This window comes from Mytilus trossulus, unplaced genomic scaffold, assembly GCF_036588685.1.
Source record: "Mytilus trossulus isolate FHL-02 unplaced genomic scaffold, PNRI_Mtr1.1.1.hap1 h1tg000050l__unscaffolded, whole genome shotgun sequence".
Classification (NCBI taxonomy): domain Eukaryota; kingdom Metazoa; phylum Mollusca; class Bivalvia; order Mytilida; family Mytilidae; genus Mytilus; species Mytilus trossulus.
This window is the reverse complement of record NW_026963292.1, coordinates 2,595,732-2,616,631: the sequence shown is the minus strand read 5'-3', so window position 1 is coordinate 2,616,631 and position 20,900 is coordinate 2,595,732. Positions and strand designations below refer to the sequence as shown.

The following is a 20,900-nucleotide window of genomic DNA, read 5'->3' as shown; positions in this document are numbered from 1 at the left end:
TAGAGAAGAGGTCCGGTATACCTGAGACTACTATAACACATTGTGTTATAGTAGTCTCAGGGTATACAGACTAATTAAAAAGTCCAGATGAAAAGTTTAACTTTTAACTGTTTCTTGACGCATGCAAAAAAAAAATGCAGTACCTGGTTACAGTTGCTCATTGACAAATTATCATCTTTCGATTAAATGATCTTAAATCTATTTGGTCTTAATTTTAAAAGTTATAAAATCTAAATGTGAAGTGATCTAAAATGTTCAATATTAATGTGTATTTTCGCTGTGAAATGAATCTAAGGTCGTCTAAAAGTATATACATGTGTATTTGACCCGACTACTGACTAGTAAACTATTCATTATGTATGTATAAGGGGGTCTGAGCGGGACTCGGGATTGTCGAGTCGTATTTTTTGTAAACGTGACACATGAATGTCAAATTATGAGGGAGGGTAGGAGGGGTACTGATTCCGAAATCCCGAGCTTAAAAACACGAAATCCCGAAATCCCGGGCTTAAAAACACGAAATCCCGAGGTCCCGAAATTCGAAAAAAGAATTATCGGATCCCGAAAGGGTCAATCCCGAAATCCAGAGCTTAAAAACACCCGATCCCAGAGTCCCGATAAAGGTCCTATATCCTCCCTCAAATTATTGTGCCGTGAAAACGCGAAATAAAGTTTAGCGGGACATACATGCATGGGAAATTACAAAAATATCAGAATTGTTAACTTATATAGTGTAAGCGTAATGGCATCATGCGGGAATCTAAAAAAATAAATAGTAACTAAGCGGTATCCGTGAACAGAACCCCCAATGAGACCCCCATTAGTTGTGGCTTATTTTGGTCTTTTTAGTTCGTTTCTTTCCCCTACATTACTTGACCGTTTTTGTAAAACAACAGCACTCGAGGTCTGACAGTATTTTACCAAGAAATGCACAAAATATTCAAAAAGAAGGCCTAGAAAATTTAAATATTGGTATGCACACATACTCCCCTGTCAGCACAGACAATTATATTTTTGTAAACGCGCCAAACTCGTTTCTAATATTTATAATAGAACTGAAAAGAAAATTGAAATGGAAATGGGGAATGTATCAAAGAGATAACAACATGACCAAAGAGCAGATAACAGCCATAGGTCACCAATGGGTCTTCATTGCAACGAGAAGATCCCAAAACCTGAGACTGGGGTGGATCCTGAGTCATATAAAGGGGTTCCTAACGCAGGACAAATTTGGGGGGGGGGGGGTGTCAAACTACATGTCCCCATTCAAATGCATTGATCGTCCATTAAAGAAAGGGGGGCTTCCAACATGTCCAACCCTCAGCCCCCCTGGATCCGTGCCTGTGAGTCATGCTTTAGCTTGCCATTAAACAAAAATGTATACTAGTTGAGTAATAATGGACGTCATACTAAACTCTTCAATACAAAAAAAAAGAAACTAAAATAAAAATCATACAAAGGTCACAAAGGCCATAACTTCTAGCTCCTGAATAAGAAAAAGTGCAAAATGCAGTGGGGATAAAAGCCTTTACTGTAAATTCCTGAAATTACAATTATATAAATCATCTCGCATCACTGTGCATTTCTTGAAATTGGTCATATTAATAAATGAATGCAATTTTTTTCAGAAAATTTTAATATATAGGCTTTTAAAAGTCAATCTTTTGCATGATTATCAATGATTATACTCGCACAATTAACACATGTGGTTCTCAAAACTCAAAGGTGTCTATGCTATTTATGACAACTTTTCATACCCCCCAGTCAGGGGTACTACTTGTACAAGTGTATTTTATTTACTTGAAGAAGTAAAAACAAATATACATATGTAAGTAAATAAATAATGTTTAAATAATCTCCCCTTCATTTTCTCAAAAATTTACTTGTATAAGTAAATTTTTCTTACAATCCAACAAAAATCCTCAAGTTTTGAGATGTATAATCATGCCTTTAATGATTTTTCCCAGGTTTGCTCAAATTTTTTAATTAAAGTTCAATGTTTCATCTCATTAGTTCAACAAAGAAACTGATTGCGCAAAGATCTGAAGTATTTGTGCAAGGCCTTTAAAAATTGCTCCTTGGGAGCTTGTAAATGGGCAGTGACTGTGTTCTGAAGATACCAGACAAATGGGGTTTTCATTGTCCATGAAATTGCACTTAAATGATTAGTAAAGACATCTGCAAAGAGCAGATAATTTAAAATTCTATTAGAGCAAAGAAATCCAAGGATTTCAATAAAAGAAGATAGGATGACTTGTTTACTTCTACAAGTAAAAAAATCTGAATGTCTAAGGGACATAACTCAGTCAATATTTTTTTTTACCTATACAAGTAAATAAAATTCACTTGTATAAGTATCGTACAAATTTACTTATATGTTATATTTATTTTTACTTCTTCAAGTAAATAAAATACACTTGTACAAGTAGTACCCCTGACTGCCCCCCTTTCAAAAAAGGGGGGTATACTGTTTTACCTCTGTCTGTGAGTCCGTCCGTCCGTCAGTCAGTCCGTCCCATGAATATTTTTCGTCCCATTTTTCTCAGGAACTACAATACAAGGATTTCTGAAATTTGGTTTCAGGGTTTATCTAAGTCATTTATACCGTGTGATGCGTTTTCAGATTGATCACTTGTCAACTTCCTGTTAACCGAACACTTGTATGATTTTACACATGATAGCCAAGTTGAAAATTTTCGTCACATTTTTCTCAGGAACTACAATACAAGGATTTCTGAAATTTGGTTTCAGGATTTATATAAGTCAGCTATACCGTGTGATGCGTTTTCAGATTCATCACTCGACAACTTCCTGTTAACACTATTTATATTATCCACTTGCGTCGGGGGTATCATCAGTGAGCAGTAGCTCGCAGTTTCACTTGTTAATCAAGTATAAATTTACAAAATATGTTTAGAACTGTATGATTTTTAGGTTTTTAAGCATAGATATAGTAGGTCAGGATCTGCGAACTCTCACTGACTGACTGAGCACATAAATTCAACACTTGTTTTTTGGTGATGTTGGTGTTGCTAAGTGTTTTGTTTTGTTTTTCTTTTCTGCATCTTATGTTTTGCCTTGGCATTGTCAGTTTCTCTTTCATTGCCTTTGTTTTTTTTGTTATGTTAAATAACAAGTCACATATAATCATGATAATTAAGGTCCTTTTTAATTTTTAGGGATTTTAAATTTTTAATTTAAAGTTAGGGATTTTATTCATAAAAGGGGGGATTTTCCAGTACGTATACTTTTAATAATGCTTTGAGCAATTTTCATGAAACTTGGTGAATTATTTTTGTATAACATAAACATGATAATTTTCCTTTTAATTTAAAAAAAGAATCTGATTTATGTCATTGTACTATCATGACTTGGGATTAGGATAGTCTCAAGAATGCTTTCACAAATTTTTATGAAACTTTGGTGAATTGTTTTTATATCTTGACATAAACACCCTTTTTATTATTATGACCCAAAGTGGAGGGGGCATAATGTTTAACACTTGATCGTTTGTCCGTCTGTCCCAAAGTTGTTTTTTGTTCTCTTACATTACTTTAGTTTGCCTCAACCAAAATCTATTAAACTTTTACAAAAGCTTGTTATCACAATACTCAGATCAAGTTTGAATTTTGGTGATGTCAGTGTTACTGTACTAGAGTATCAGAGTTATGCCCCTTTAGAAATGGGGAAAATATGCTGAATTTTTGGTTTCCTGTTTTCTAAACTTTAGTTTGTCTCAACCAAATGTTATGAAATCAATACACAATGCTTATCACCACAAAATACAGATTAAGTTTTAATTTTGGTAGTGTCTCTTTTACTAAATTCTATAGTTATGTTCTTTAAAAATGGAAAAAAATGTTTCGGCCTTCTAACTTAAGTTTCCCTCAACCAAATTTTATTAAACTTTAAAACAATACTTTTTATCACAATTTTAATCAGATCAATTTCAAATTTTGGTAGTAAAACTTTTACAGTTCTTCAGTTATGTTCCTTTAAAACTTTGAATAATATTCAAGCTGGAGTATCATTCCCTATTTATCATGTATATTTTTTGATAAGATGCAGAGTTAAGGAACTTTAGTTGTTGCAAAGTTATTTAAAATTTGTCCATTTTCAAAATCTTTGAAAGGTTTTAGAAATGTATTTGTCAAAAAAATCACAGCCTTAAACTTATAGTCACTTGAGAGATCTATAAATTGAGCCAAATTATACACATGTTTTATGTCAATGAATACCACTGTTTGTGCATGTTTTTTTTTTTTTGGAGGGCAGGGGTCTTATTTGCGCAGTGCTCATAGTTTTTTAGTCGATCAATAAAATTCATTTAAAGCTTACAGACCAGCTATAAGGGCAAGAAGCTTATCAAGCACTCATGGTTTAGTTTTTTTATTAAACACACATTAATATACATATAAATGTACATTAAACAGAAAAAAATATTGATGCAAGATGTCATTCAACTTTTACTCTTTTATGTATAGGACAAGAACTATAGAAGATACAGAGAAATAATATACAGCAGAAATGATAGGCAATGTAAAATTTGCAGAAGCCAACTTAACCTAAATGGTAAGGCACCTTTTAATTTTAAAAAGTTATTGAACTTGAAAGATGATTACTTGTATCATGATTACTATAAAAATTCAAAGATGTGGTATATTAAATATGAAAACTATCATGGCTTTGAGAAAGCAATTGTAGGCCTGTTACGACCTTCAATAATGAGAAAATCCATACCCTATACTATAGTCAAAGTAGGCAGCTATAAAAGACCTAAAGATGAAACATTGAATCAATCCAAACTGTAAAACTAATCATGCTAATTGCCTAGTTTATAACAAAATAAATTACAAAAAATAAATATGACTGGTATGAAACAACAACAACAACAACCACTAAATTTTAGTGTCAGACTAAACTGACAAAAGCTACAGGCTCTGAACTTTGGACAGGCACAATAGGAATATGGCAAGGTTATATAAAAATAAGATGTGGTATGATTGCCAATAAGACAACTCTCCACCAGACAACCAATGATGTAAATTTCCTGCAAACATGGACTTGACTACTGTAAATCAACTAATTTTTCATGAATACTTTATTTGGCATTTTATACTTTCTAGTCTACATCTCAGTTATTTATTTTTCTCGAGTTCAAGTTTACTTAATGTATTTTAATAAGGAAAGATACACATGAAAAACATTTATTGCTGTTTCTCTCTCCATTTATAACATTTTATTTGTTTATTTTGTGTATTTATAGGTGATCAGACATCTTGGTTTTCATGATCAATAGGTCATTACTGAAGAGGAAACTTAAAGTTGAAATTTATTTACATAGTGCATAATTGGATTAATTTGAAATGGAATGTGTGCTTTCCTGCAAAAAAGAAATAGGAAATTTCAACATTATCACATGATAATGACCATATAAAACAAAATGGAGTTCTATCATAGATACACAAAAACACTATTGCATATTAGCAACAACATATCTTAATCAAAAGAAAGGAGAATGCAGAACAAATACTATTTTGTTGTTGAAAAAAGGAACACCAGTTTTATCCACTCATTTACATCACTCCCTCATATCAAATATACAGAAGAAGATCATTGAAGAACAATTTGCAAAAATGATTTCTCTTAGAATTGAAGGGAATTGTTTAGTGAATGGAATAATGTATTCACTGAATTCTTACATAGTGGATTGAATAACTGTACACAAGCTGAATATGAATATGTTTTAGCTAGTGTAGGTGTAGGTCAGTCAGGAGGCAACCATTTGATTTGTACTGAGACTACTGTAACACATTATAGTAGTCTCAGATTTGTAGGGTGAAAAATGTGATTAATCTTGAATGTTTGGTAAACTTGTGCTATAAATAAAAATTACCAATCTATTAAAAACTCCGTGAGCTCAATCTCATCCAATGAAATAGATTATTGTCTGTTTTCGAAGTTATATGGAAGAAAGTTAGTAGTCCAGATAATTATGACGCATTGCAAGGCATTTTTTCTGAGGAGAAGTGTAGAACGGGGGAATGGAACCAATAAATTGATCGGATCCGAAATGTCCTTCCCAGTAAAGGAGCACCTATTATTTTGTAGGTAATTATTATTAGTGTCGGTGGTATCACAAGTAAATCATAGTGAATATTGCATGCTCATTAAAATTAGCAAGAGACAATTATCAACTTGTGTTTTATTCATTTTCTCGCAGTTATTTACGGTAAATCAGCTATATATATAGACCTGAGATATAGACATAGGAAGATGTGGTGTATGTATATATAACCCAAAACAGATGTTCGGTTCTAGTACTATATTATATATATAGTGGCTATGTGGCTATAGTATAGTATATGACTTTTAAATAACAATTATCAATTATATCTGTATTCTGTGGCGGGTCGAAGGGGATGGAATCCGGGGTTGGACTCCCCTAGCTTTTTGTGAGCAATCATTGCATACATGATAATCTCGGGAATCCTCTCAAGTTCCTATATACAATAAAATCAACGGTACTAATTTTGTTGCACCAGATGCGCATTTCGACAATAAATGTCTCTTCAGTGATGCTCGTGGCCAAAATATTTGAAATCCAAAGCATATATAAAAGATATACAAGGTGATAGGACGTTCCGTTGGAATAGGTTACCTGTGCATCAGGAAAAGTTTTAATATAGGAACCTTAAAAATATGTGAACAGGTCGTGAAAAACTCTCTTTTGACACTTAGGTATTGCACTGTTGCATTACACACCAATCAAAACGCAAACAATATGAAAAAAGATAACATTTTAACCTACACAATATATGAATAAGGTATACACTTTTGAAATCTAAATTATATGAAAAGGGTGGGGTAACAGAAACCCAGCGGCAATGACACCCCTTATTTAATGGAGACATGTAGTTGGAACCCCCTTTATCATGGCTAGATCCGCCCATGATTTTTACATGTAAATCAAGCCTCGGGTATTTGTTGGCATAACGGTAACCACGAAAAGGGGGGGGGGGGGCTAATTAAAAGCACGAGGAATTATAAATATACAATTCAACAGGGGTAGAGTGCATGGAGGAATGGGAATTAAAATTGTCTCTTCACGATAATCGAAAAAAGTATCTTGCACGTTATTTTCATCATCTTGTCTGAAACACTCTGAATAATGAGCTTCAAGGCGAAAACAAGGCATGTGAAATACTAATAACATACACTTCTTGTTTTATACGTTGTATGGACAAACCCATAAATCCCTTAAAAAAATGCTTGATTCATGTCATATCAAATAAATTACAGCGCAGAAAGGTAACTTTAATTTAATATCAAACCTAAATTTTTGTTATATTTTTCAATAGATTTAAAAATCTTAATTAGGCATGCGTGAGTTCCATTTCATGAGACCTACACAGATTTCTATGAAACAAATTAAAAATTATAAATACAGTTTTTCAATTCTTTCCGGCATAGATTAAAAAAATATGTATATAATCTTTATACGAGTTTGGTTGAATTATTTCACTGCATTATAATGATAAATCTTTTAGTTCTTAAATTTTAAATTAAAAATAGATTTATCATTTTGATATCTAACGATAAACTTTTTAAATTGAAGTGACATGGTCAGTAACCCAATTAGTTGCATGGCTGATTATCATCTTACAGGTGACCCAGTAATTTTCCATATGACAGTAGCGTGTGCCCTCGGGGTTATATCGGGGTGTGTATAACTTATTTTCTGGGTAACATTCTGTCCACGTCAAGGATTTGTAGTTAGACTACTATACAAATCCTTGTCCACGTGTAGTACTTAGCATATATTGCAACAGATGACATTAAACAAATATTCTATGTAGCATCGGAGGCAATTTCATGTTCGACCGCACAAAATATTTCACAAAAAAGATATGATAAAATCAAAAGAAAAAGATAAAGAAATATTAACAAATAAAGGTGAAATTGAGTAAACGGGGATTCGTGTTTTTATGAGCTTATTTTTAGAGGACAACAACAAATGGAAGTTTTTAACGACCTTGTGTGACCTATAGTTGTTGATGTTTGTGTCATTTTGGTCTGTTGTGGATAGTTGTCTCATTGGCAATCATACCACATCTTTTTTTTTAATATTGACTGGCTATATGCATAATACTAGATAACTTATACAGTAATTCTTTTTATATATATGACAATAATTGTCCGATCTGATACACGTACCTATAATGTACAGAATTTTGAACAGCTTCAAATATATGCGGTTCGTAGAAACACCGCAAAGGACCTCCTTAGTGCACTTAGAACAACAATGTGCACTAAGGACCTGATGGAATGATACAACTGTCACAAAGGATATGGCATATAGAATTAGACTTTGTAAAAGGAGAAGGTCCGGTAAGACACCTTTTTGGCCCCAAAATATAGCAGTTTTACAAAATTGTTAAAGGTAAACTTTTAGTTATTTTTTGGACTGAATGCTTCAGCTTCATTAATACGTTGTTTTTTTTTACAATACATGGCACATATATCGGGTACTGGCACCATAAAGTCATGCTAAATGGCAAAAACCATCTGAAAAGTGACATTTTCCGGCATATTTGGTGGATTTTTCTTATTTGAGCTCGGATCGTTTTTAATGACAAAATCAGTGAAAATCTTCCACATACACTAATAGAATCAAATAAAATAGACACTTAAGTGTTTCAAAAGTGGTCAAAATCTTTCGTCAATGAACCTGAAATTTGAGGCCAAAATCGGTCCTAACCGGACAACTACTCCTTTTATAATTTTAATTTATATCTTTTCTATAATGTTTTCTCGACACGTGCCTCAAAAAGTTGATTGTCACCTTTAGTATAATCGGTAGAAATTCTTGTTCGCTCAACCTTGAACCGTGAATAATCTGGGGGCCATAATCTGCTAGTATACTGATTAAACATGTACTAGTATATGGTATTTCAAATTGTTCTCTATTTTTTTTCATTTGTTTGTTTCTGCAGTATTTATTCTGTCTGCTATATTTTTTACTTCTAAAGTAATAGCGCATTTTCAACTCTTTTCAGTTTGGGATTTTTTCATCCTTTTAATTTTAAAAAGACAAATAATTGTGAACACTTCACGGAAAAGAGAGGATTGATATTTGGGGATTGATATTTGGTTGCTTAACGTCCAGTTGCCAATACTTCATTCATTTTTCTAATGTCAGGAACTATGCCATTTATCAATATTTCGATTAAATAATTAAACTTATAGAATTAATACTTAAAAGTTTATTTATAGTAACCATATGCCGGATGAACAAAAAGTGTTCCATTTATTGAAAAACATATGGTTTGGTATAACAAGAAAACTTTTCTAGTGTTCTAAACATTTCTCACATAACCCCTCCCCCCAAATCCCCACTTCAAGCTCTGGATCCGCGCCTGCCCATAGTGCTTATTACATTATAAAATAAAATGGTATTCATCTTCAATTGTTGAAATAAAGATGAATTGTTAAAAAAAAAGCATTGACACCAGTTTAAAGTTATCGTTCATAGAAGACAGTTATGATTTATTCTATAATTCTCTTTTTAAAACGTAAAATAATTTTACCTCTTGGAGTTTTTCTATATTACTTCTGTAATCGGATTTTAAAGAACACCATGGACACCACATACTCTCAAATGTCTTTCAAGGAATAATGATAGTATGTGAACTCTTGTGTTGTTAGTAAGGAAATGAAATATCAAAAGCCTTTATTTCTCAATTTGTATCTCAAAATAGAGTTCGATAATTAAAAAAAAAGCCTGCATAGCAATTTCCTTAAAAACTAAATATATATAACAAAGGCAAAGTTTTAAAACACAAAATTTATTTTTTATTTTTCTTTCATAAACTTGAAATTATACCACGCTAAACCGTTAGGTTAACAACCATTGATTAATCAATAAGTAACGATCAAAAGACAATTGTTTATTGGATTAGGTTGATTGAAAATGATAATTCGGGAATCTGCAATAAACCGTTGGTCACGTGGCGAGTGGCACGCGTTTATTAAAAAGTCATTTAAACTTCAAAATAACAAAATCTATTGATACCTAACTATATAGATATGAGGTTTTTAATCATATCCTCTTATATTCATGCTCGCTGTGATCTTAAAACATCGTTTTAGTGTCCTTAATGCAAAAACTTTCTTCTTAGTGCACTTAGTAATCTTTTGCGGTATTTCTACACACCGAAATAAATGGCCTTATTATTGAGACTTTAGATTTTTTTTCAATCCCACAATAGAGAAGAGGTCCGGTATACCTGAGACTACTATAACACATTGTGTTATAGTAGTCTCAGGGTATACAGACTAATTAAAAAGTCCAGATGAAAAGTTTAACTTTTAACTGTTTCTTGACGCATGCAAAAAAAAAATGCAGTACCTGGTTACAGTTGCTCATTGACAAATTATCATCTTTCGATTAAATGATCTTAAATCTATTTGGTCTTAATTTTAAAAGTTATAAAATCTAAATGTTAAGTGATCTAAAATGTTCAATATTAATGTGTATTTTCGCTGTGAAATGAATCTAAGGTCGTCTAAAAGTATATACATGTGTATTTGACCCGACTACTGACTAGTAAACTATTCATTATGTATGTATAAGGGGGTCTGAGCGGGACTCGGGATTGTCGAGTCGTATTTTTTGTAAACGTGACACATGAATGTCAAATTATGAGGGAGGGTAGGAGGGGTACTGATTCCGAAATCCCGAGCTTAAAAACACGAAATCCCGAAATCCCGGGCTTAAAAACACGAAATCCCGAGGTCCCGAAATTCGAAAAAAGAATTATCGGATCCCGAAAGGGTCAATCCCGAAATCCAGAGCTTAAAAACACCCTATCCCAGAGTCCCGATAAAGGTCCTATATCCTCCCTCAAATTATTGTGCCGTGAAAACGCGAAATGAAGTTTAGCGGGACATACATGCATGGGAAATTACAAAAATATCAGAATTGTTCACTTATATAGTGTAAGCGTAATGGCATCATGCGGGAATCTAAAAAAATAAATAGTAACTAAGCGGTATCCGTGAACAGAACCCCCAATGAGACCCCCATTAGTTGTGGCTTATTTTGGTCTTTTTAGTTCGTTTCTTTAGAATACAAGCCATACATATTCAACAAGGAGACAAACCAATATGTCTTATAAATGTATATATGCCATCAGATAGCAAAAATGCAGACATCGAATACAAAGACACATTGGCTCAAATTGATGAAATGATAGAGAAATATAAAGACACACACGAAATTATAGTATGTGGAGACATGAACGGGTCCCTGGATAGAAGCTCGACACCTCATGATAAAATCCTAAAGACTTTCTGCAAGGAAAAATGTATAGGAAATACTGAGAAATGCCCAGTAAAAGAGACATTTTATCACCAGAATGGTATGTCGAAAGGACAAATTGATTACTTCCTCTTCAAAAGTAACTCAGAAATCATTAACAAAATCAGACAAATTGATGTCCTTGATACTGACCCAGAGAATACCTCGGACCATGTACCTGTTATCTTGACACTGAACAGCCAACTGAAAAAAGTCAGGGAAAAAGCAACAACTATCATAGCAAAACCTAAATGGACTGACTGCGACCATCAAATTTATAAGGAAGTCATCAATAAAGAACTTCCAAAACTCATGCAAAAATCAAAAGGAATTATTGAGAAAGATATAAAAAATCTAGAAAAACTGCTACATAAAGCCGGAGAAGCAGCAATCCCAAAGTATAGAAGAAAAATCAAAATCAAATCAAAGGGAAAGGCGATATGGAATGAACAAATAGATAAGGCATCAAAGCAATCAAAAAATGCATTTAAAGTTTGGAGGCAACATGGAGCACCTCAAGAAAGAAGTAATGAGCTCAAAATCAAAATGACAGCTGCAAAGAGAATACTTCGAAAAGCACAAAGACAAGCCTATGCCTCGCAGAGAGAATCAACAGCGGGAAAAATTATGAAAGCTTCAAACTCAGATACAAAACTTTTTTACAAGCTTATCAACATGCAACGAAAAACACCACTTATTAATACCAAGATACTGAAACTAAACGAAAAGACTGCAGAAGATGGACCAAGCATAATGAACATCTGGCAAGAACATTTCCAACAACTAGCTACTCCAACAATAGAGGAAAATTTTGACACTGAAAAACTAGAGCTAGTAGAGATACAAAACAATATAATAGAATCCATAGAAAGGGAAAAAGGTCAAGGCATAGATCTTGTTAATGTAAAGGAAGTAAATAAAGCTATAGAAAAACTTAAAGCAGGAAAAGCACCCGATGAAGATGGAATTTCGGCAGAACACTACAAACATGGGATGGAAGAGTTAACTCCCTTTATAGTACATTTGCTAAATTTAATCTTAACCTATTTGGATGTACCAATCTTCCTAAAGACAGGGATTCTAACACCAATCTTAAAGAAAGAAAAAGACAAAACATTACCATCTAGCTATAGAGGAATAACTGTAACTAAAACCTTTGCAAAAATATTACAAAGTATATTGAAGGATAGAGTTGACTCTGTATTTAACAACATACAAAACTCCCTGCAAAGAGGCTTTACAGAAGGAGTATCATCACTATGTGCAGCATTCCTCACATCAGAAGCAATCGAAGAAAGTAAGAAATTAAAGATACTGCTGATCTTAGTAACTCTTGACGCAGAAAAGGCATTTGACAAGCTAAACCATGAAATACTATTCAACAAACTGTACCATTATGGAATAAAAGGAAAACTCTGGATATTACTGAGAAACTTGTATAAAGGAATGAGCATCAAGGTTAAATGGGAAGGGCAATGTACAGAAGATGTCATGGTTCTACAAGGAATTCAACAAGGTGCAAAACTATCTACAACGCTATATAAATGCTACAACAACGTCATACTTGATAGCATATTAAAAAATGGACTTGGAGCATGTATTGGTGATATACAAGTCCCTGCACCAACATGTGCCGATGACATTGCTGTCCTGGCAAATAGTACTGCAGATGCACAAGGAATATTAGACATCGTACAACACCATACGAGCAGAGATCTAGTCAAAATCAATCCAACTAAATCTGAAGCGGTTCTATACAATGCAAAAGGCTCAAACATATCAACGTTGAAATTTGAAGACAATGACATCAATATAACCAATGAAACCAAACATCTAGGTATCAAAAGAAACGAGCAAAACCGTGCAAATATCTCAGAAAGAATAAGAACCGGAAGGGCAACAATATACAGCCTTCTTGGAGCTGGGTTACATGTCAGAAGGGGATTCTCACCCATGGTTGCATACAAGCTATGGAGAACATATGCAGTACCAAGAAGCATATATGGACTTGAGGTGATGAACTTACTTGCAAAAGAAAAGGATATGCTAGAACTGGCAGAGAGAAAAATCCTCCGACAAATTCAAGGACTTCCAAATAATACAGCAAATATGGCTGTATATACCCTGGTAGGAGCAGAACCTATTGCCATCACATTAGACAAAAATGTACTTACCTTCTTCATGAATATTGTTCGAAATCCAGGAACCATAGAATGTGAAATTCTGCGCCGACAAATAGTATTCTCAGACCAAAGAGGAAAAGACTTTATCAACAGAGTAGAAAAAACTCTATCAAAATACAATTTGAAATCCAGTAGCTACTACATAGAAAATCCACTGAATAAAATGGAATGGAAAAGACTAGTAGGAATAAAGATCAAGGAATACTGGAAAAATGAATGTCATAATGAAAAAATGGAAAAAACATCACTTAAATACATAGAGATACAGAACAATCCATTAAATGAAGCTCACAATATATGGAAAAGTGTAAAAAACAATAGTAAAGATGTAAAGGCAGGAGAAATAAAAGCAAGAATAAGTACTCAAACGTACATATTCCAAGCCAAAAGAGCTAAGTTCGATCCAAAAGTTAACCCTATGTGTACAATTTGCGAACAGGAAAATGAAGATCTAGAACATTTTATTCTACACTGCAAAGAACTAGAGCAAATAAGATCTAAATACTGCTCAAAAATCGAACAGACAATGGATGAAATTGATACGTCAACATACAAGAAGATCAAACAACAAGGGAATTTACTGCAGCTCATAATAGACTGTACTAGCAAGGACATAAACTGTTACCCAACTGTGTATGAAAACATTGAAACTTTGGCTAGAAATATGTGTTATGAGATGCACTTGCTGCGCACAAAAAGGATAAAAAACCTGATCACAAGTACAGTATAAGTAAACTTCTTAAAATTGTTACTTACAAATGGTATACCATCCAACTATTTTACGGCTTATAAGTTTTGAAAATAAATCCTCACTTTAAAATTGTAAGATATCAGTTATAATTTAAAAAGAGTAATGACAAGATCTCCATATAGAAATTAAACTGTAAAGAAAATTTTTGTATATATTATACCTTAAATTTTGTCCAAACCCCAACCACTTTACATAAGTCTTACAGGAAATTTTCATTATTATTCCTGATATATGTATAGCACTCTCAGCTATGATTATAAGTAATTTTAAACTTTTGACCATTTTAATTCTTGTAAATACATGTATATGCAGTTGTTTTTTAACACTTTCCTACACCCTAGCACATATAAACTATTATATATTTTTAAAAACTTTATGATGACAATCCTATGAATTAATTATGATATCTATTATTTAGTGATCATTATAACCAAATTCAGTCATCTGTATATAATTTAATTAATTGTTTCCCTATGTTTTAAGGTGTAAATAGTTGCTCAAACTATACCCTTTTGGGTAGTGCTCCACATTTAATGGAGGAATATACAAGAAACTGAACTGAACTTTCCCCTACATTACTTGACCGTTTTTGTAAAACAACAGCACTCGAGGTCTGACAGTATTTTACCAAGAAATGCACAAAATATTCAAAAAGAAGGCCTAGAAAATTTAAATATTGGTATGCACACATACTCCCCTGTCAGCACAGACAATTATATTTTTGTAAACGCGCCAAACTCGTTTCTAATATTTATAATAGAACTGAAAAGAAAATTGAAATGGAAATGGGGAATGTATCAAAGAGATAACAACATGACCAAAGAGCAGATAACAGCCATAGGTCACCAATGGGTCTTCATTGCAACGAGAAGATCCCAAAACCTGAGACTGGGGTGGATCCTGAGTCATATAAAGGGGTTCCTAACGCAGGACAAATTTGGGGGGGTGTCAAACTACATGTCCCCATTCAAATGCATTGATCGTCCATTAAAGAAAGGGGGGCTTCCAACATGTCCAACCCTCAGCCCCCCTGGATCCGTGCCTGTGAGTCATGCTTTAGCTTGCCATTAAACAAAAATGTATACTAGTTGAGTAATAATGGACGTCATACTAAACTCTTCAATACAAAAAAAAAGAAACTAAAATAAAAATCATACAAAGGTCACAAAGGCCATAACTTCTAGCTCCTGAATAAGAAAAAGTGCAAAATGCAGTGGGGATAAAAGCCTTTACTGTAAATTCCTGAAATTACAATTATATAAATCATCTCGCATCACTGTGCATTTCTTGAAATTGGTCATATTAATAAATGAATGCAATTTTTTTCAGAAAATTTCAATATATAGGCTTTTAAAAGTCAATCTTTTGCATGATTATCAATGATTATACTCGCACAATTAACACATGTGGTTCTCAAAACTCAAAGGTGTCTATGCTATTTATGACAACTTTTCATACCCCCCAGTCAGGGGTACTACTTGTACAAGTGTATTTTATTTACTTGAAGAAGTAAAAACAAATATACATATGTAAGTAAATAAATAATGTTTAAATAATCTCCCCTTCATTTTCTCAAAAATTTACTTGTATAAGTAAATTTTTCTTACAATCCAACAAAAATCCTCAAGTTTTGAGATGTATAATCATGCCTTTAATGATTTTTCCCAGGTTTGCTCAAATTTTTTAATTAAAGTTCAATGTTTCATCTCATTAGTTCAACAAAGAAACTGATTGCGCAAAGATCTGAAGTATTTGTGCAAAGCCTTTAAAAATTGCTCCTTGGGAGCTTGTAAATGAGCAGTGACTGTGTTCTGAAGATACCAGACAAATGGGGTTTTCATTGTCCATGAAATTGCACTTAAATGATTAGTAAAGACATCTGCAAAGAGCAGATAATTTAAAATTCTATTAGAGCAAAGAAATCCAAGGATTTCAATAAAAGAAGATAGGATGACTTGTTTACTTCTACAAGTAAAAAAATCTGAATGTCTAAGGGACACAACTCAGTCAATATTTTTTTTTACCTATACAAGTAAATAAAATTCACTTGTATAAGTATCGTACAAATTTACTTATATGTTATATTTATTTTTACTTCTTCAAGTAAATAAAATACACTTGTACAAGTAGTACCCCTGACTGCCCCCCTTTCAAAAAAGGGGGGTATACTGTTTTACCTCTGTCTGTGAGTCCGTCCGTCCGTCAGTCAGTCCGTCCCATGAATATTTTTCGTCCCATTTTTCTCAGGAACTACAATACAAGGATTTCTGAAATTTGGTTTCAGGGTTTATCTAAGTCATTTATACCGTGTGATGCGTTTTCAGATTGATCACTTGTCAACTTCCTGTTAACCGAACACTTGTATGATTTTACACATGATAGCCAAGTTGAACATTTTCGTCACATTTTTCTCAGGAACTACAATACAAGGATTTCTGAAATTTGGTTTCAGGATTTATATAAGTCAGCTATACCGTGTGATGCGTTTTCAGATTCATCACTCGACTACTTCCTGTTAACACTATTTATATTATCCACTTGCGTCGGGGGTATCATCAGTGAGCAGTAGCTCGCAGTTTCACTTGTTAATCAAGTATAAATTTACAAAATATGTTTAGAACTATATGATGTTTAGGTTTTTAAGCATAGATATAGTAGGTCAGGATCTGCGAACTCTCACTGACTGACTGAGCACATAAATTCAACACTTGTTTTTTGGTGATGTTGGTGTTGCTAAGTGTTTTGTTTTGTTTTTCTTTTCTGCATCTTATGTTTTGCCTTGGCATTGTCAGTTTCTCTTTCATTGCCTTTGTTTTTTTTGTTATGTTAAATAACAAGTCACATATAATCATGATAATTAAGGTCCTTTTAAATTTTTAGGGATTTTAAATTTTTAATTTAAAGTTAGGGATTTTATTCATAAAAGGGGGGATTTTCCAGTACGTATACTTTTAATAATGCTTTGAGCAATTTTCATGAAACTTGGTGAATTATTTTTGTATAACATAAACATGATAATTTTCCTTTTAATTTAAAAAAAGAATCTGATTTATGTCATTGTACTATCATGACTTGGGATTAGGATAGTCTCAAGAATGCTTTCACAAATTTTTATGAAACTTTGGTGAATTGTTTTTATATCTTGACATAAACACCCTTTTTATTATTATGACCCAAAGTGGAGGGGGCATAATGTTTAACACTTGATCGTTTGTCCGTCTGTCCCAAAGTTGTTTTTTGTTCTCTTACATTACTTTAGTTTGCCTCAACCAAAATCTATTAAACTTTTACAAAAGCTTGTTATCACAATACTCAGATCAAGTTTGAATTTTGGTGATGTCAGTGTTACTGTACTAGAGTATCAGAGTTATGCCCCTTTAGAAATGGGGAAAATATGCTGAATTTTTGGTTTCCTGTTTTCTAAACTTTAGTTTGTCTCAACCAAATGTTATGAAATCAATACACAATGCTTATCACCACAAAATACAGATTAAGTTTTAATTTTGGTAGTGTCTCTTTTACTAAATTCTATAGTTATGTTCTTTAAAAATGGAAAAAAATGTTTCGGCCTTCTAACTTAAGTTTCCCTCAACCAAATTTTATTAAACTTTAAAACAATACTTTTTATCACAATTTTAATCAGATCAATTTCAAATTTTGGTAGTAAAACTTTTACAGTTCTTCAGTTATGTTCCTTTAAAACTTTGAATAATATTCAAGCTGGAGTATCATTCCCTATTTATCATGTATATTTTTTGATAAGATGCAGAGTTAAGGAACTTTAGTTGTTGCAAAGTTATTTAAAATTTGTCCATTTTCAAAATCTTTGAAAGGTTTTAGAAATGTATTTGTCAAAAAAATCGCAGCCTTAAACTTATAGTCACTTGAGAGATCTATAAATTGAGCCAAATTATACACATGTTTTATGTCAATGAATACCACTGTTTGTGCATGTTTTTTTTTTTTTTGGAGGGCAGGGGTCTTATTTGCGCAGTGCTCATAGTTTTTTAGTCGATCAATAAAATTCATTTAAAGCTTACAGACCAGCTATAAGGGCAAGAAGCTTATCAAGCACTCATGGTTTAGTTTTTTTATTAAACACACATTAATATACATATAAATGTACATTAAACAGAAAAAAATATTGATGCAAGATGTCATTCAACTTATACTCTTTTATGTATAGGACAAGAACTATAGAAGATACAGAGAAATAATATACAGCAGAAATGATAGGCAATGTAAAATTTGCAGAAGCCAACTTAACCTAAATGGTAAGGCACCTTTTAATTTTAAAAAGTTATTGAACTTGAAAGATGATTACTTGTATCATGATTACTATAAAAATTCAAAGATGTGGTATATTAAATATGAAAACTATCATGGCTTTGAGAAAGCAATTGTAGGCCTGTTACGACCTTCAATAATAAGAAAATCCATACCCTATACTATAGTCAAAGTAGGCAGCTATAAAAGACCTAAAGATGAAACATTGAATCAATCCAAACTGTAAAACTAATCATGCTAATTGCCTAGTTTATAACAAAATAAATTACAAAAAATAAATATGACTGGTATGAAACAACAACAACAACAACCACTAAATTTTAGTGTCAGACTAAACTGACAAAAGCTACAGGCTCTGAACTTTGGACAGGCACAATAGGAATATGGCAAGGTTATATAAAAATAAGATGTGGTATGATTGCCAATAAGACAACTCTCCACCAGACAACCAATGATGTAAATTTCCTGCAAACATGGACTTGACTACTGTAAATCAACTAATTTTTCATGAATACTTTATTTGGCATTTTATACTTTCTAGTCTACATCTCAGTTATTTATTTTTCTCGAGTTCAAGTTTACTTAATGTATTTTAATAAGGAAAGATACACATGAAAAACATTTATTGCTGTTTCTCTCTCCATTTATAACATTTTATTTGTTTATTTTGTGTATTTATAGGTGATCAGACATCTTGGTTTTCATGATCAATAGGTCATTACTGAAGAGGAAACTTAAAGTTGAAATTTATTTACATAGTGCATAATTGGATTAATTTGAAATGGAATGTGTGCTTTCCTGCAAAAAAGAAATAGGAAATTTCAACATTATCACATGATAATGACCATATAAAACAAAATGGAGTTCTATCATAGATACACAAAAACACTATTGCATAGAAGCAACAACATATCTTAATCAAAAGAAAGGAGAATGCAGAACAAATACTATTTTGTTGTTGAAAAAAGGAACACCAGTTTTATCCACTCATTTACATCACTCCCTCATATCAAATATACAGAAGAAGATCATTGAAGAACAATTTGCAAAAATGATTTCTCTTAGAATTGAAGGGAATTGTTTAGTGAATGGAATAATGTATTCACTGAATTCTTACATAGTGGATTGAATAACTGTACACAAGCTGAAACAGAAGAAATTCTAATTTAAAATAACACGAAAAGTGTTTATTTTATTATTTAATCTGCAAATATATAAACAAATTCTTTAGAACACCACAAATGATATAATGACATTCAAATTGGTTGCTTATTAATGTATCGCATTGAAACAATTACAAAGAAAACAGAAGCATTTGCTAAAAAAAAATTATAAATCAAAGTTAAATTTATATAAAAAGTATAAACAATACCTAGATCTAAACAGTCAGACTGTATTTTTTTCAATGTCATTAAAATGTTGAGTCAAACATTTATTAAAGTTTTAAATATCATTTGCATCAATTATACAGTCTTAATAATTATATTCATACTGTTTGTATACATGGTGTAGTGAAGAAATGTTTAACAAGTAAAAATAATGAAAAACATTTCCCTAAGGGAAATTTGATGTTGAGAAATTTCCATGGAGGAAATTTGAAGAACAATGATTTCCTTAGAGGAAATTTGTTGTCTTGAATTTTCCTCCAAGGAAAAGTGTTTGTCAAAAATTTCCTCACAGGAAAAAGTATTTCCTCCAAGGAAAATGGGAAGCTACAAATTTCCTCACAGGAAAAAGTATTTCCTCAAAGGAAAATTTGAAGCTGCAAATTTCCTCAAAGGAAAAAGAATTTCCTCTAAGGAAAAAGAATTTCCTCTAAGGAAAAAGAATTTCCTCTAAGGAAAAAGAATTTCCTTTAAGGAAATAGAATTTCCTCAAAGGAAATAATTATGCAGCAAATTCCCTAAGGGAAATCTTTTTCCCTTGAGGAAAAAACAATTTCCCTTGAGGAAAAATCTTTTTCCTTCAGGGAAATTTGATTTCCCTTGAGGAAAAGTACTTTTCCTCTGAGGAAATTGTTGAAAAAAGGGGCATAACTTTTTCAACAGTGGTGCTAGAGCCAAAAAATTTTAGGACAAATATCAGGGAACCAATACCAACCAAGTTATCAACTTTGTTTTGACTTAACTCTAAAAATTAAGGTGACAACTTTTGCACTCAGCGGAATTGCAAACTTGTCCCGGAGACTGTTGATGTTGATTTTGTCAGTACAGGACACAATAAAGTATTGCTTTGACATGCAATGATTACCACTTCATTTGAACTTAAAACAAAAGAGGTGAGCCTGCTTGAAACGGAGGAATTTTAACATAAAAAA

At 32.4% G+C, this 20,900-nt stretch overlaps 2 long non-coding RNA genes across 2 annotated transcripts; both read left to right on the top strand.

The window, feature by feature from the left end:
• Positions 1-814: 814 nt before the first annotated feature.
• LOC134699291 (uncharacterized) lies at positions 815-5,728 on the top strand. The gene is made up of 3 exons (XR_010103548.1): positions 815-972; positions 4,485-4,572; positions 5,267-5,728. It is a non-coding gene; the product is annotated as an uncharacterized LOC134699291 (long non-coding RNA).
• Positions 5,729-14,865: 9,137 nt separating this feature from the next.
• On the top strand, positions 14,866-19,972 carry LOC134699230 (uncharacterized). The gene is made up of 3 exons (XR_010103533.1): positions 14,866-14,975; positions 18,483-18,570; positions 19,265-19,972. It is a non-coding gene; the product is annotated as an uncharacterized LOC134699230 (long non-coding RNA).
• The last annotated feature ends 928 nt before the right edge of the window (positions 19,973-20,900 follow it).